The sequence below is a fragment of the Oncorhynchus clarkii genome, chromosome 15 (assembly GCF_045791955.1).
Source record: "Oncorhynchus clarkii lewisi isolate Uvic-CL-2024 chromosome 15, UVic_Ocla_1.0, whole genome shotgun sequence".
Taxonomy (NCBI): Eukaryota; Metazoa; Chordata; class Actinopteri; order Salmoniformes; family Salmonidae; genus Oncorhynchus; species Oncorhynchus clarkii.
This window is the reverse complement of record NC_092161.1, coordinates 10,736,122-10,755,126: the sequence shown is the minus strand read 5'-3', so window position 1 is coordinate 10,755,126 and position 19,005 is coordinate 10,736,122.

Genomic DNA, 19,005 nt, shown 5'->3' with positions numbered 1-19,005 from the left:
TGATAAATGTAACCATGCACCTGACAAATGAAGCCATGGCCCTGACAAATGTAACCATGGTGCTGACAAATGTAACCATGACCCTGACAAACGTAACCATGGTGCTTATAAATGTAACCATGACCCTGATAAATGTAACCATGACCCTGACAAATGTAACCATGGTGCTGATAAATGTAACCATGACCCTGACAAACGTAACCAAGGTGCTGATAAATGTAACCATGGCCCTGATAAATGTAACCATGGCCCTGATAAATGTAACCATGGCCCTGACAAATGTAACCATGGTGCTGATAAATGTAACCATGGCTCTGACAAATGTAACCATGGCCCTGACAAATGTAACCATGGTGCTGATAAATGTAACCATGGTGCTGATAAATGTAACCATGGCCCTGACAAATGTAACCATGGTGCTGATAAATATAACCATGGCCCTGACAAATATAACCATGGCCCTGACAAATGTAACCATGGTGCTGATAAATGTAACCATGGCCCTGACAAATGTAACCATGGTGCTGACAAATGTAACCATGACCCTGATAAATGTAACCATGGCCCTGACAAATGTAACCATGGTGCTGATAAATGTAACCATGGTGCTGATAAATGTAACCATGGCCCTGACAAATGTAACCATGGTGCTGATAAATGTAACCATGGCCCTTGACAAATGTAACCATGGCTAGCATGGCCCAGACAAATGTAACCATGGCTAGCATGGCCCAGACAAATTTAACCATGGTGCTGATAAATGTAACCATGGTGCTGACACATTACTTCACTGCTCTACAACTGAATAGGTAATTTCTCTAAAATCCTTAACTGTGTTTTTACAAAACCATCACAGAAGTTATCTTGACAGAATATAATGATCTGCTGTATGAGAAAAGATGTTCATGGGTTTAACTTTGTTTTTATTTCTCATGCTCACTGTCTAAACTGCGTTTCCATTGAATGTGCATGTGTGCTTCTACACCTGCATTGCTTAGTGTTTGGGGATTTAGGCTGGGTTTCTGTACAGCACTTTGAGATATCAACTGATGTAAGAAGGGCTTTATAAATACATTTGATTTGATGTGTTAAAGAGGCAAAGGGCCAGATACCGTATCACAGCATATTACAGGCCGTCCCCTGGGTTCAGAGTACTGTATCACAGCATATTACAGGCCGTTCCCTGGGTTCAGAGTACTGTATCACAGCATATTACAGGCCGTTCCCTGGGTTCAGAGTACTGTATCACAGCATATTACAGGCCGTCCCCTGGGTTCAGAGTACTGTATCACAGCATATTACAGGCCGTCCCCTGGGTTCAGAGTACTGTATCACAGCATATTACAGGCCGTCCCCTGGGTTCAGAGTACTGTATCACAGCATATTACAGGCCGTCCCCTGGGTTCAGAGTACTGTATCACAGCATATTACAGGCCGTCCCCTGGGTTCAGAGTACTGTATCACAGTATATTACAGGCCGTCCCCTGGGTTCAGAGTACTGTATCACAGCATATTATAGGCCGTCCTCCGGGTTCAGAGTACTGTATCACAGCATATTACAGGCCGTTCTCTCTCTTCTGATACTAAGTTAACATACGCTAATCATATTTATGTTGCTTTAGTACAGAAAGAGAGAAAAGTATATAATTGTGTCCTGATTCACTCCATTACATTTCTACCTCGTTTCCCTGTGCAATGTTTGCATAATCTGTGAAGTGTGGAATCAATTTGCCTTGGAGGAGGTTGGGATAAAAGCTTTCTGTCAGCAGGGCTGGCTATACGTAGAGGCTTGGGGATGCGGATGGTAATATAGACACCATCTGGACCATCACGACCGACTTGTTGTAGGACAAAGTCAGTATGCCAGAAAGCCACCTAGCAAGCCAGCAAGCCAGCAAACCAGCAAGCCAGCAAACCAGCAAGCCAGCAAACCAGCAAGCCAGCAAACCAGCAAACCAGCAAGCCAGTAAACCAGCAAGCCAGCAAACCAGCAAGCCAGCAAACCAGTAAACCAGCAAGCCAGAAAGCCAGGAAACCAGCAAGCCAGCAAACCAGCAAGCCAGCAAACCAGCAAGCCAGCAAACCAGCAAACCAGCAAGCCAGTAAACCAGCAAGCCAGCAAACCAGCAAGCCAGCAAACCAGTAAACCAGCAAGCCAGAAAGCCAGGAAACCAGCAAGCCAGTAAACCAGCAAGCCAGCAAACCAGTTAACCAGCACACCAGTAAACCAGCAAGCCAGAAAACCAGCAAGCCAGAAAACCAGCAAGCCCGGAAACCAGCAAGCCAGTAAAGCAGTACACCGGCAAGCCAGCAAACCAGTACGTACAACTGCAAGCCAGCGAACTAGTAAACCAGTAAACCAAAAAACAAAACAGGATAATACAACTGTTGAATCAGCATTGTGAAGGTAAAACTACCAAATGCATTAAATTGACATCTGCAGCTGAGGCACTCAGGTTCCTCTTATGCACAGACTTCCAAAAGTGTGTCATTAATCAGGAAGAAAACGTAAACCGGCCTGCAGACAGGACTGAGGCCTAACTGTATTAATATTGTCGTACTGTGAAAAAAAACTATTCATTATCACATTGACCACTGAGTGAGAAAATAACCTAGCACTACATTTGCTGGTTGACACACGCACGCGCACGTGCACGCACGCACACACACACACACACACACCCACCCACACACAGAGACAGAGACACACAGACGCGCGCACGCACGCGCACGCACGCACACACACACACACACACACACACAGAGAGAGACAGAGACACACACACAGACACACACAGAAACACACACAGAGCAGTGCGGTAGAGTGCGTCTGTGCAATGGTGGCTTCCCAGTGAGACCTGGAGAGCTCTGCACCACTAAGCCCCGTGTGAGAGAAAGGCGGAATCAACACATTAAATATGGGCTGTAGCCTAACGCAAGAGAACAACATCAAGTGCTGAGAGCATCATCCATTATAACCTACGTCGGCTTTAAAGTTGACTTAGTGCTCTGTTCCCCAAAACAGAGGGGGGGGGATCATGGAGTAGAGCGAATCTCCTCAGATACCTAGAAGGACAATATTTGTCTAAGACACATTTAATTTGTTGTGGAAATGATCCCTGAACATGGGAAGGATGGGGTAATACAGTACTGTAGTCACGTAATGTCTACAGATGGTATATAACAGCACAGAAATGTACTGTAGTCACGTAATTTGATTGATTGATTACAGGAAGAGGCTGGCGAGGACCAGGGGCCAGACGATGACCCAGAGGGAGCTGAGACGATGTCTGTGGGGAGGCACCATGCCGGGCTTCTACTGCCTGGTGTGTGCCCTGGTCCTGGGGCTCAACCCCCTCATCTACTCTGTCCTGTAGACTTTGCTGACCTAGGCACAGGACATTCCTGAGGTGAACGCTGCCATCTCACTCCATCCGAAGGTCAGCATGCTCAATCAAAACCATAGTTGGTAAGCATAGCTCAAAACAGGTACGAAACATCAGCTGTAACTCATCAATTCACATCTTGAAACATTGCTCTGCTCTTTAGACAGAAAAGACAAAGGAAGAGAGGGAGACCTGAGGGAAGATAGAGGGAGAGATGAGGGAAGGCAGAGGGAGAGATCAGGGAAGATAGAGGGAGAGATGAGAGAAGACAGAGGAAGAGAGGAGTATGTACTGTGTATGTTATCCCCTGCTAAGAGAAAAATAAGTTGCGGTGTTGATGTGGACATGACAGAACATTCCGGGCAGGTATGAGCCGTCCTCACCTCTGCATCCTCCGCTGGTTTGTGGCGGGGAAATGGATAACTGTGCAGAATAGAATGCATGAATGTAAATAAATAACTCAGTGTTCCAGAGATGTAAACAATTTGGGCATTATATTTAGTTTCATCCATGTCTGAGCTGAGATGTTCACCATTTATTGTTTCAAAATGTTTTCTCAATGTCTTCTAAAAATGCTTCCCATGAAACTCTTTGAAACCAATTTGCACAGTCTTGAATATTCTATCCAAATAATTAAACTCTCGTCGTTTATCCACAGATGACGCAATCCCCATTGTGCTGCACAGGTCGTTCTCCCACCTGGACAAGAGAAATACCTATGTAAGAATGCTCTTCATCAACCTACAGGCTCAGCTTTCAACACCATAGTGCCCTCCAAGCTCATCACTAAGCTCAGGGCCCTGGGTCTGAACCCCATCCTGTGCAACTGGGTACTAGACTTTTGACGAGGCCGACCCCCGGTGGTGAAGGTAGGCAACAACAACTACGTCACGCTGATCCTCAGCACAGGAGCCCAACAGGGGTGCATGCACAGCCCCGTCCTGTACTCCCTGTTCACCCATGTCTGAGTGCCCATGCACGTCTCCAACTCCATCATCCAGTTTGCTGACGACAAACCAGTGGTAGACCTGATTACCAACAATGACGAGACAGCCTCCAGGGAGAAGGTGAACGGCCCTGGCAGAGTGGTGTGAGGAAAATAACCTCTCACTTAATGTCAACAAAACAATGGAGCTGGTCATGGACTAGAGGAGACAGACGAGAGAGCACGACGCGATCCACATTGACAGGGACTCAGTGGAGTGGGTAAAAAGCGTCAGGTCCTTGGCGTGCACATCACTGAGGACCTGAAATGGTCCCTGGGACTCATGTGGCGGCAAGGAGCCAAGTGGTTGAGAACTTGGGCCAGTAACCAACATTTAACAGGTTCAAATCCCCTAGGTGATATACAGTTGAAGTCAGAAGTTTACATACACCTAATCCAAATACATTTAAACTCAGTTTTTCACAATTCCCAACATTTAATCCTATTAAAAATTTCCTTATTTTAAGAATGTGAAATATCAGAATAATAGTAGAGACAATGATTTATTTCAGCTTTTATTTATTTCATCACGTTCCCAGTGGGTCAGAAGTTTACATACACTCAATTCGTTTTTGGTAGCATTGCCTATAAATTGTTTAACTGTTGAATTGTTTAATTGTTTAATTGTTTTGGGTAGCCTTGCACAAGCTTCCCACAATAAGTTGGCTTTTTCTGTTCTGCCCACACATTTTCTATAGGACTGAGGTCAGTGCTTTGTGATGGCCACTCCAATACCTTGACTTTGTTGTCCTTTAGCCATTTTGCCACAACTTTGGAAGTATGCTTGGGGTCATTGTTCATTTGGAAGACCCAAGCTTTAACTTCCTGACTGATGTCTTGAGATGTTGCTTCAATATTTCCACATAGTTTACCATCCTCATGATGCCATCTATTTTGTTCACCAGTCCCTCCTACAGCAAAGCACCCCCACACCATGATGCTGCCACACCCGGGCATCACGGTTGGGATGGTGTTCTTCGGCTTGCAAGCCTCCCCCTTTTTCCTGCAAACATATTGATGGTCATTATGGCCAAACAGTTCTATTTTTGTTTCATCAGACCAGAGGACATTTCTCCAAAAAGTATGATCTTAGTCCCCAAGTGCAGGTGCAAACCGTAGTCCGTTTTTTTTATGGCGGTTTTGGAACAGGAGTTTCCTCCTTGCTCAGCGGCATTTTAGGTTAGGTTATTTTAGGTTATAGGACTCGTTTGACTGTGGATATAGATACTTTTGTACCGGGTCCTGACCGACTTGCCAAAACTATAGTTTGTTAACAAGAAATTTGTGGAGTGTATGAAAAAAATAGTTTTCATGACTCCAATCTAAGTTTATGTAAACTTCCCGACTTCAACTTGAGCAAGCACTTAACTCTAAATACACCTGTAAGTCGCTCTGGATAAGAGTGTCTGTAAAATGTGGTCCACCAATGCTTTCTTGTGGCCATCCTCTCTCTTCGTCCTGGGTTTTGGCCACTCTACGCGACTGGAGACATTAACAGATTCTGTAAATGACGATACTGTTGGACCCTGATCAGTTTCACCTGTCCTTGTGATTGTTCTCACCACCTTGTTGCTTATTTTCCCTGGTGTATTTATCCCTGTGTTTCCTGTCTCTCTGTGCCAGTTCATCTTGTATGTCTTTCAAGTCAACTAGCAGGTTTTCCCGTACTCCTGCTTCTATTCTCTTTTTGCTCGTCCTCCCGGTTTTGACCCTTGCCTGTTTTCTGGAGTCCGCACGCACCTGCCTGACCATTCAGCCTACTCTGACCTCGAGCCTGCCTGCCACTCTGTACCTCCTGGACTCTGTACCCGCCTGCCTGACCATTCTGCCTGCTCTGACCTCGAGCCTGCCTGCCACTCTGTACCTCCTACTCTGAACTGGTTTCGACCTTTTGCCTGTCCATTACTATTCTCTTGCCTACTCCTTTTGGATGGATTCATAAATATTTAAGACTCAAACCATCTGCCTACTGCATCTGGGTCTCGTCTTGTGCCCTTACAGGTACATTGGTACATCCAGCCTGTTCTGTTACATTATGAGGAAAATAAAAGTGACCTCTGAAACCTTAAAAGTATAGAAGCATTTAACATTACATTGGGACAGATTTATTGTTGCGCTACATCCTTAAACATTATACGACTGGGCAGCTGCTATGCACAGTGTTCACTGTTGTTATATAGCTTCCTATTATGTTTTATTCTAGAGCTTTATACATTCTGTTTAAATTCTAGAGCTTTATCCATTTTTGTATTTATTTTTTACATTTTTTTTAAATTTAACCTTTATTTAACCAGGAAGGGCTCATGGAGATTTAAAATATATTTTTCAAGAGTGTCCTGGCCAAGATAGGCAGCACCAAGTCATTACAAAAATTACAGACAAACAACATGAAAAACTACAAGTAATCTAGTAAAAACCATAGAATTTACAAGAGTATAACAAAATCAAAAACAGCAAATTAAAAATATTGACAGGTCAGAGAATCAGTCATTTGTTTTAATTCTAGAGCTTAAAACATTACGTTTTAATTCCTGAGCTTCATACATTGTGTTTTAATTCTAGAGCTTAAAACATTATGTTATAATTCCAGAGCTTTATAAATTGTGTTTTTTGCTAGAGCTTTATAGATTATGCTTTATTCCAGAGCTTTATACATTGTTTTAATTCTAGAGCTAAAAACATTACTTTATTCTAGAGCTTCCTATATTATGTTTTATTCTAGAGCTTTATACATGCTGTTTTATTCTAGAGCTTTATACATGCTGTTTTATTCTAGAGCTTTATACATGATGTTTTATTCTAGAGCTTTATACATGATGTTTTATTCTAGAGCTTTATACATGCTGTTTTATTCTAGAGCTTTATACATGATGTTTTATTCTAGAGCTTTATACATGATGTTTTATTCTAGAGCTTTATACATTGTTTTAATTCTAGAGCTAAATACATTGTTTTATTCTAGAGCTTTGTACAATATGTTTTAATTCCAGACTGTCATTGAAGGTATCATCAGTTACCTAGCTAACTTGCTAGACTATCTGGATTGAAACAATGCAGAGCTGTTTTTTTTGTTTAAATCTGCAGGGAATGATAACAACAACTGCATGCGGAGTCCAGGGATGGCAGAGAAGGCTAAGGGACTGTTTCAAAACCACTGTCGATGTGTGGTGGCTTTTGAGCGTGGGGTGTCACATTACGGCAATGGCGGACCTGTACTTGCAGAAAAGCAGTTCCTGTGTAGGAAGTGAACTGATCATCGGAGAAGCAGGTGTGGTGCACTGACAAAGAGCTCCGGGCCTATTTATCAGATTGTCTTTGTTCATTCCCTGGCAGTACCTTCAATGCCCCCTCCACTCAAGCTACAAGCTACTGCCTTTCCAAACCACTGACACAACTCACCATCCATCATCCAGAACCGACTACTAGAGAGACTAGTCAATCTCCATCTTCATCAAGAGGACCACTTTTCTTTTCGGGACCACATTGGAAATGAGTGTCAGCTTTTTTTTTGTGATATCCCTTTCACGCGATATATCTGTCACGCTATCTAAAAATGTAAGTACTGTGTGTGTAGCTGGCAAATTAAAACAATCAATTAATCAATCAATCAATCAATCAATAAATCATACAACCCATAAAAGACCTGTGTTTACCAGTCGAGACATTATGACAAGATGAAAAGTTATCCCTATCGTCTTTAAGGCGATCATCATTAAGTTGTGTGCTCACCAAGATGTTATATTTTTTGATCACTGCTTTTATGCGAAGTTAAGAGAAAACAACCTCTTAAGTCACAGCAGGGGAAAGCCATTCATTTTAGCGACCCAGGAAGTGAGTGATGGCGAGGCCTGAAGACTCCAGTAAGAGGGTGATGAAATCAATCATCATCACAACCCTGAAAGTAGAGCTCTTTCATTATACAAACTCTACATGTGGTAAGAAATAAAGGGAGCAGTCTTGCCAACTTGCCGCTGACTGTGTCCATTAGTGTGGAATGTCAAACCTTGTTTAATGTTTCTCCCTATCAATTCTCAGTTGAGTTGGAAAAAAGACATGAATCAAGCTGTGCTCCCCCGAGGATGTGACAGACACTTGAAACAGGGGAAATGCATTAGATCAGGATGAGTGCCTAATGCAGTGAAATGGATTATACTTGACCTTTCACATTCATTTCATTGCATGTGTGTGTGTGTGTGTGTGTGTGTGTGTGTGTGTGTGTGTGTGTGTGTGTGTGTGTGTGTGTGTGTGTGTGTGTGTGTGTGTGTGTGTGTGTGTGTGTGTGTAAATTTGGGTGGCCTGGCCAGATAGTAGTCGGTTTGGGTGGCTGGCCAGTTGGCCATATAGCATTCGTTCAGGTGGCTAGCCAGGTAGGATAAGTTCGGCCGGCTGACCATATAGCATTCGTTCAGGTGGCTAGCCAGATAGGATACGTTTGGACAGCCAGATAAAGCAGGTCTGTCTGACAGATAAAACATGTCGGCCAGATAAGATCAGTTTGGCCGGCCAGATAGGACACATTTGTCCAGATAGGACAAATGATCCTGGTAAGTTCGGCCACCTGGCTATAGGATAAGTCGGCCAGATAGGACAAGTTAGCGAGAAAGCATAAGTTCGGTCTGATAGGACAAGTCGGCCATATAGCATAAGTTCTGTCGGCCAGATAAGACAAGTCGGACAGATAGGACAAGTTTGTTTGGCCGGCCAGATAGGATATGTTTGGCCAGATGGGACAAGTTGGCCTGATAGGATAAGTCGGCCAGATAGGGCAAGTCAGCTGGCCGGCCAGATTTGATACATTCGGAATGCTGGCCAGATAGGACAAGTTCGGCCAGATAGGACAAGTTCAGCCTGCTGGCCAGATAGGACAAGTTCAGGTGGCTGGCCAGATGGGACACATTTGGCCGGATGGGACAAGTCGGGTTGATGGGATAAGTTGGGAAGATATTGCAAGTTTGGCTGGCCGGTCAGATAAGAAAAGTCGGCCAGAATGGGTAAATTGGCGAGACAGGATACGTTTAACCAGATTGGTTAAGTTCGGGCAGCTACCAAGATAGGTTAAGTTTGACTGGCCGGCTGGATAGAATACGTTTGACTGGCAGGTCAGATAGGAAAAGTCGTCCAGATTGGACAATTCGTCCAGACTGGACAAGTCGGCTAGATAGGACAAGTCGGCCAGATAGGAAAAGTCGGCCATACAGGATATGTTCTGCTGGCCTGTAGGACAGGATAAGTTTGGCCAGACCGCCATACAGGAAACGTTCAGCTGGCCAGTCAGATAGAACAAGACAGTTAAACAGGTCAAGTTGGCCAGATAGGACATGTCGGCCAGATAAGTTTGGTCGGCCAGCCAGATAATTTCTGCCTGGTTCTCATTCATCCTTTCTGAAATTGTACTGGGATGCAAAATAACCTGTGTTTTCCCATATCAGACACCTCTAGTAGCCTGAGGCCTACTAGCCTAGGGTGCTAGTCCCTATTGTTTATAATGTTTGCTACTACCTACAGCCTGTTGCCTGTTAGCCTAGCGTGCTAGCCACTATTGTTTATAATGTTTGCTACTTACTACCTACAGTCTGTTGCCTAATAGCCTAGCGTGCTAGCCACTATTGTTTATAATGTTTGCTACTACCCAACTTTGCATGCTAGCCTCCCTTGTTTATACAGTCTGCTACTAATAGCCAATGGCCTAGCTTAGAATACTTTTATGTGCAGTATTTTAGCCCATTGCTGCTAGCATCCATGTATGTTTATATTGGTGACATTGCCTACTTCTAGCCTATCCAATACTTAAGCCACTGCATTGTGTCTGCAAACAATAGAAGCCCAACCCCCCACTACCTCTGCTCTCAGAAGAGTAGTAATGTGTTTCAGAGTTTGAGAGTTAGAGAAGACTGCAGGAAGTACTCATGGGTAACTGTAAGGGTTTTCTACAATATGAGTTTGTATGTCTTTATATGAGCTTCAGTACATATCCTTACACTTTATAATAGTTCAGTACCTAACCCTACCCTTTATACGAGTCCAGTACCTAACCCTACCCTTTGTAAGAGTCCAGTACCTAACCCTACCCTTTGTAAGAGTCCAGTACCTAACCCTACCCTTTATAAGAGTCCAGTATCCAACCCTACCCTTTGTAAGAGTCCAGTACCTAACCCTACCCTTTGTAAGAGTCCAGTACCTAACCCTACCCTTTGAAATAGTCCAGTACCTAACCCTACCCTTTATAAGAGTCCAGTACCTAACCCTACCCTGTATAAGAGTCCAGTACCTAACCCTACCCTTTATAAGAGTCCAGTACCTAACCCTACCCTTTATAAGAGTCCAGTACCTAACCCTACCCTTTGTAAGAGTCCAGTACCGAACCCTACCCTTTGTAAGAGTCCAGTACCTAACCCTACCCTTTGAAATAGTCCAGTATCTAACCCTACCCTTTGAAATAGTCCAGTACCTAACCCTTTATAAGATTCCAGTACCTAACCCTTTATAAGAGTCCAGTATGTTTGCCTGTGTTTGTCCATGAATGTGTAACAGATGAAACCGAACAACCATGCAGACCTGCCAACTACGCAGCTCCATTGGTTAGCTAGTCAAACTAAAGATAAGCCAGTCAAGCTAAAGATTAGGCCCTTTTAACAAGAGGCTAATTTAATGCATCTTTGTTGCCTATGAAGTACAACTGACTTCTCTATTCAGAGCCTTTCCCAATGCGTTGGGTTTGACATTTAAACAGCAGTGTTATGTTAAAGCAATTCCATTTCATGTTGTTTTCCACAAGACATACGTTAGGTTGACAGACGTTGGTAAAAGCTGCGAGGTTTCATTCCTCTACCACCAAAGGTCAGAGAGGGGAAACAAGACAGTCGGAGGTATTCAGCGAGATGACCTGATCTCTGTGACCTCACTTTCTGTTGCTGGCATAGAGAGGCAAGAAGTGTCAGGGAACTGATGTGTGACTGCATTATCATACAGGAACACAATACCATTTCCTGTTTTACATATACGCGTTTACACTGTCTTCACAAGATACTAAATTATGTTTAGAGATTGTATTTTTTACTGGAAATGCACACATTCTAATGATGTCATTATGATGATTATTCATTCACCCACTAAATTGTGATGGTGTATTCTTTTTCTCCATGGCAACACAGCTGATTCCACCATGCATCTCATCTCTTGCTATGGGGAATTAGGTTGTGATACACAAGCCAGGTTATTGCCGTGACAATCTTCGCGGACACTTGGCTTATAAATGATTCTGTTGTTTAATGTAAAAATGAGTGAAATGACACAAACACGTTTTTATTTCTGTTCTTTAAATGACAATGAAAGGACAAAGCAAAGTGGTGATGAGTTTCAGCGACAAACTTCAATTCATATTTTTTGGGAGATCCAGAATAAGACACAATTCATTTCATTTCAGACCAAAAAAAAAGGAATTGTGTACTACTCCGCTTGTCAGGAAGGAAATGTATCAAAGCTGCGAGCTGCCAAACATATCTGTCTTTATTTACTGTGTGACATGTGCAAGCATGCGGAATGGTTTTCTCGGCCTCAGGGACGGCAGTGATCTCTAACGGGTGTCAGCACACAGGTGGCCCTACCACAGCAACAGATGTGATTAAAACACAATCATCCCCTGGCAGCTAGGTCTGGATGGGGCCCGGAGTAGGTGTGTGACAGTGTACAGGCTGCTCAAACGATATACAGTACAACTATGCAGCACAACTCAAACTGTTGTCGGAAAAAAACCTAACTAAGCTTCCCAGTTGAAAACATGTTGAATAGTGCAGTTCATATGTTGGTTACAGTGTTGCATACGACAGAGGCCTCAAGTCTGTGGCTATTTCCTGTATTCAAATGACCTAATGGCCTCATTGGTGGAATGTTATTCATATTATCCAAAATGTCATAATCAACATTACTAAAAGAATATGAAAAAAATACAGTTTTTATATGTCCAATAGTAATTTGTGATTACTGAAATATAGATGGAATCATGTAGTATGGAATCATGTAGTATGGAATCATGTAGTATGGAATCATGTAGTAAACAAAAAAATAGTTAAACAAATCAAAATATATTTTATATTTGAGATTCTTCAAAGTCACCACCCTTTGCCTTGATGACAGCTTGGTACACTCTTGGCATTCTCTCAACCAGCTTCATGAGGTAGTCATCTGGAATGCATTTCAATTTACAGGTGTGCCTTGTTAAAAGTTAATTTGTGTTATTTCTTTACGTCTTATTGTGTTTGAGCCAATCAGTTGTGTTGTGACAAGGTAGGGGTGGTATACAGTAAGACAGCTCTATTTGGTAAAAGACCAACAGAAACAACAGTCCATCATTACTTTAAGACATGAAGTTCAGTCAATCCAGAACATTTCAAGAACTTTGAAAGTTTCTTCAAGTGCAGTCGCAAAAACCATCAAACACTATGATGAAACTGGCTCTCGTGAGGACTGCCACAGGAAAGGAAGACCCAGAGTTACCTCTGCTGCAGAGGATAAGTTCATTAGAGTTATCTGCAACTCTGATTGCAACCCAAATAAATGCTTCACAGAGTTCAACTAACAGACACATCTCAACATCAACTGTTCAGTGGAGACAACATGAATCAGGCCTTCATGGTCGAATATCTGGAAAGAAACCACTACTAAAGACACCAATAAGAAGAAGAGACATGCTTGGGTTAAGAAAAACAAGCAATGGACTTTAGACTGGTGGAATTCTGTCCTTTGATTTGATGAATCCACATGTGCGATTTTTGGTTCCAACCACCCTGTCTTTCTGAGACGCAGAGTAGGTGAATGGATGATCTCCACATGTGTGGAACCCACGATGACGCATGGAGGAGGAGGAGGTGTGATGTTGTGGAGGTGCTTTTCTGGTGACACTAGCAGATTTATTTCGAATTCACGGCACACTTAACCAACATGGCTACCGCAGCATTCTGCAGCGATACGCCATCCCATCTGGTTTGCACTTAGTGGGACTATCATTTGTTTTTCAACAGGACAATGACTCAAAACACACCTCCAGGCTGTGTAAGAGCTATTTGACCAAGAAAGATAGTGATGGAGTGCTGCATCAGCTGCCCTGGCCGCCACAATCACCCAACCTCAACCAAATTGAGAAGGTTTGGGTTGAGTTGGACCGCAGAGTGAAGGAAAAGTTAAATAAAGGTTAAGTAACAACATTTAAAAAACAGCCGACAAGTGCTCAGCATATGTGGGAACTCCTTCAAGACTATTGGAAAATAATTTCAGGTGAAGCTGGTTGAGAGAATGCCAATTGTGTGCAAATCTGTCATCAAGGCAAAGGGTGACTACTTTGAAGAATCTCAAATATTAAATATATTTTGAATACTACGTGATTCCACACAGTACGTGTTATTCCATAGTTTTGACGTCTTCACTATTATTCTACAATGTAGAAAATAGTAAAAATAAAGAAACTCTGAAATAAGTAGGTGTGTCCAACCTGTTGACTAATACTGTATGTTAACTTGCTAGCAGTTACCATAGTTACCATTCCAGTCATTGCACTAACACGAATTAGCAACTACCTTCAAAATAGACGGAGAGACATAACAATTGCTCATCTGACTCTGCGGAAGCAGATACAGGTTTACATTTTAAAATACTGAAGTACGCCTTGAACCTGTCCATTCCATTGTACTGTGAGTTGTAATGGCATAAACAGGCACTGTTTGCCAGTGTACAAAATATTTAAGACTTTGGTTGTGTGCCTGGATAATTGCACCTCAGCACTTGTCTCTAGCTCAGTATTATTGGCGCAGATCAATGGAGCAAGCCTCAGGCACAGACCTTTGGACGAAAACAATTGTTCCAGGAGCCCCACTACTGGAAAGAGAGCTGTCTCTGCTGAGAAGAAGCTGGTCCTGAATCCTCAGCACATACACACATGCTGCAGTAAAGCAGAGTGTTTGCAGAGGTTATGGGAGAATAGTGTTTTCTTTATTATTCTGATCCTGTACCACTAACTACATTGTCCTCTACCTTACCACTACATTGTCCTCTACCTTACCACTACATTGTCCTCTACCTTACCACTACATTGTCCTCTACCTTACCACTACATTGTCCTCTACTGTACCGCTACATTGTCCTCTACTTTACCACTACATTGTCCTCTACTTTACCACTACATTGTCCTCTACCTTACCACTACATTGTCCTCTACCTTACCACTACATTGTCCTCTACTGTACCACTACATTGTCCTCTACCTTACCACTACATTGTCCTCTACTGTACCACTACATTGTCCTCTACTGTACCACTACATTGTCCTCTATCTTACCACTACATTGTCCTCTACCTTACCACTACATTGTCCTCTACCTTACCACTACATTGTCCTCTACTGTACCACTACATTGTCCTCTACCTTACCACTACATTGTCCTCTACTGTACCACTACATTGTCCTCTACTGTACCACTACATTGTCCTCTATCTTACCACTACATTGTCCTCTACCTTACCACTACATTGTCCTCTACCTTACCACTACATTGTCCTCTACTGTACCACTACATTGTCCTCTATCTTACCACTACATTGTCCTCTACCTTACCACTACATTGTCCTCTACCTTACCACTACATTGTCCTCTACCTTACCACTACATTGCCCTCTACTTTACCACTACATTGTCCTCTACTTTACCACTACATTGTCCCCTACCTTACCACTACATTGTCCTCTATCTTACCACTACATTGTCCTCTACTTTAGCACTACATTGTCCTCTACCTTACCACTACATTGTCCTCTACCTTACCACTACATTGTCCTCTACCTTACCACTACATTGTCCTCTACTGTACCACTACATTGTCCTCTATCTTACCACTACATTGTCCTCTACCTTACCACTACATTGTCCTCTACCTTACCACTACATTGTCCTCTACCTTACCACTACATTGCCCTCTACTTTACCACTACATTGTCCTCTACTTTACCACTACATTGTCCCCTACCTTACCACTACATTGTCCTCTATCTTACCACTACATTGTCCTCTACTTTACCACTACATTGTCCTCTACCTTACCACTACATTGTCCTCTACCTTACCACTACATTGTCCTCTACTTTACCACTACATTGTCCTCTACTTTACCACTACATTGTCCTCTACTTTACCACTACATTGTCCTCTATCTTACCACTACATTATCCTCTACTTTACCACTACATTGTCCTCTACTTTACCACTACATTATCCTCTCTTACCACTACGTTGTCCTCTACTGTACCACTACATTGTCCTCTATCTTACCACTACATTGTCCTCTACTTTACCACTACATTGTCCTCTACTGTACCACTACATTGTCCTCTATCTTACCACTACATTGTCCTCTACTGTACCACTACATTGTCCTCTACCTTACCACTACATTGTCCTCTACCTTACCACTACATTGTCCTCTACTTTACCACTACATTGTCCTCTACTTTACCACTACATTGTCCTCTACTTTACCACTACATTGTCCTCTATCTTACCACTACATTATCCTCTACTTTACCACTACATTGTCCTCTACTTTACCACTACATTATCCTCTCTTACCACTACGTTGTCCTCTACTGTACCACTACATTGTCCTCTATCTTACCACTACATTGTCCTCTACTTTACCACTACATTGTCCTCTACTGTACCACTACATTGTCCTCTATCTTACCACTACATTGTCCTCTACTGTACCACTACATTGTCCTATACTTTACCACTACATTGTCCTATACTTTACCACTACATTGTCCTCTACCTTACCACTACATTGTCCTCTATCTTACCACTACATTGTCCTCTACCTTACCACTGCAATGGCCTCTAACTCAAATTATAGTGGATGCAAAGACATAAAATGCTGTGCATAAGTTCATCGGACTGGAGAATTAGATAAAGGGATTCATTCCCTAGAAACTAAAGTATACCTTTAACCTGTCCATTCCATTGAACTGAGGGTTGTTGTGGCATAAACAGGTCCGGTTCATCAACGTCACAGTACACACATACTATGTGTAGTGTATCTCTCAGGGTCCATGAGTGTTTTTACAACATACTACAGATTCATGCGCTAACAAATATAATGAGCTTTTAATCATGTATTCCTCAAAAAGTTCTACAACTGTGCCATTGAGAGCATTTTGTCTGGCTACTTGGTATGACAATAGCACCGGCATCAAATCACATGGTTCTACAGAGAGGTGATATGGACAGCCCAGTACATCACTGGGGTTGAGCTCCCTGCAATCCAGCACCTCTATACCTGGAGGTGTGAAAGGAAGGCCTGGAAAAGTGTTAAAGACCCCAGCCACCCAAGACATAGACTGTTCCTTCTGCTTTTGCACGGTAAGCGATACCGGTGCTTCTAATCTGACCCCAACAGGATCCTGAACTGCTTAAATCCCTGAGCCATAAAACTTCTAAATTGCTAACTAAATAACTAACTAAATGGCTATATGGACTAACTGAGTTGACCCTTGCACTCAATTTAAAACAAACATTTAGATAGCCTGTATGCACATTCACAGGGCCCTACACACTCACACACACACTGTCACTCCAACACACACAGTCACTCCAACACACACAGTCAATCCAACACACACACACACACACACACTCAGTTACTGATATTTTAGGCCACTTACACACTAAGACCTGCACCATGTATCCAGTAACATAGTGCACTAGTTTCATTTTGTAATGTCACATGTACAAGAACAGTGAAAAGCCTTTCTTGCAAACTCAAATCCTGTCACTTCAACACACACACACACACACACACACACACACACACACACACACACACACACACACACACACACACACACACACACACGCAAACACTCACACGCACACAAACACACACACGCACACACAAACACCCACACACACACACGCAAACACTCACACGCACACAGACACACACACGCACACACAAACACGCACACACACACACACACACACACACACACACACACACACAAGCACACACACGCACGTATGCAAGTACATGAACTGCTGTGAAAGCCTCAGTGCCAGCTGCTTAATGTGGAAGTCTTAGGTTGTGTGCCTGGATAATTGCACCTCAGCACTTGTCTCTAGCTCAGTATTATTGGCGCAGATCAATGGAGCAAGCCTCAGGCACAGACCTTTGGACGAAAACAATTGTTCCAGGAGCCCCACTACTGGAAAGAGAGCTGTCTCTGCTGAGAAGAAGCTGGTCCTGAATCCTCAGCACATACACACATGCTGCAGTAAAGCAGAGTGTTTGCAGAGGTTATGGGAGAATAGTGTTTTCTTTATTATTCTGATCCTGTACCACTAACTACATTGTCCTCTACCTTACCACTACATTGTCCTCTACCTTACCACTACATTGTCCTCTACCTTACCACTACATTGTCCTCTACCTTACCACTACATTGTCCTCTACCTTACCACTACATTGTCCTCTACTGTACCACTACATTGTCCTCTACCTCACCACTACATTGTCCTCTACCTTACCACTACATTGTCCTCTACCTTACCACTACATTGTCCTCTACTGTACCACTACATTGTCCTCTACTTTACCACTACATTGTCCTCTACTTTACCACTACATTGTCCTCTACCTTACCACTACATTGTCCTCTACTTTACCACTACATTGTCCTCTACTTTACCAATACATTGTCCTCTACCTTACCACTACATTGTCCTCTACTTTACCACTACATTGTCCTCTACTTTACCACTACATTGTCCTCTACTTTACCACTACATTGTCCTCTACCTTACCACTACATTGTCCTCTACTTGCAGACATTACATGCAGATGATCATGTGAATCAATATCCTGACAAGTCGAAGGTACTTTTATTTTGGGGGGGGGGGGGGGGGCGTTAGTGATAATGTAATGACTCATACTATCCCTCTCTTTCTCTCCCCCCTCAGAGTGTCTAGGACTGTGACAATTGAAGAGATTCAGATACATGCCAGAGCAACATATATCTGAGGGTTTCTCTTGCCTTTGCCCCTCCAGAGCACTCTCATCCATAACATATTCTAAGAACATAAAACAATTCATTTTTAGAAATGCTACAGGTACAGTACATTCTAAGAAGGTGACACAGGTATTCTAAGAACTAATTGAGACAGCAGGGGAGAGAAGTTGAAGGATGACAGGGTGATGGTGGGTAGCTGAACTCCTGTTAAAGATATTACACCTCGGTTGACTGAGTTACGCCCACCGTTATGTTATAGCCTAGCTCTAAAGCTTCAGAGAGTGGTGGGTGAAGTGAATATCTTATGTAAAAGCATGCAGCTCTCACATACATCCTTGCCCTCCCCTCCCCTCCCCTCACCCTCACCCTCCCCTGGCAGCTACAGGATGAGTGGAAGCTTTGATATAATGGGATTGCTCCACACACGTATGGCCTAATGCCGCATTTAGAGGCGGGGATAAGTCAGGGATCACACTGGGCATAATAAGGCTATTAAATTACAGACACCCCCAGATGCTGGGAGGGGACCCAATCCCCCCACCAACCATTGAACGAGGGAGCTAGAGAGAGACTAGAGAGTAGCAAGGA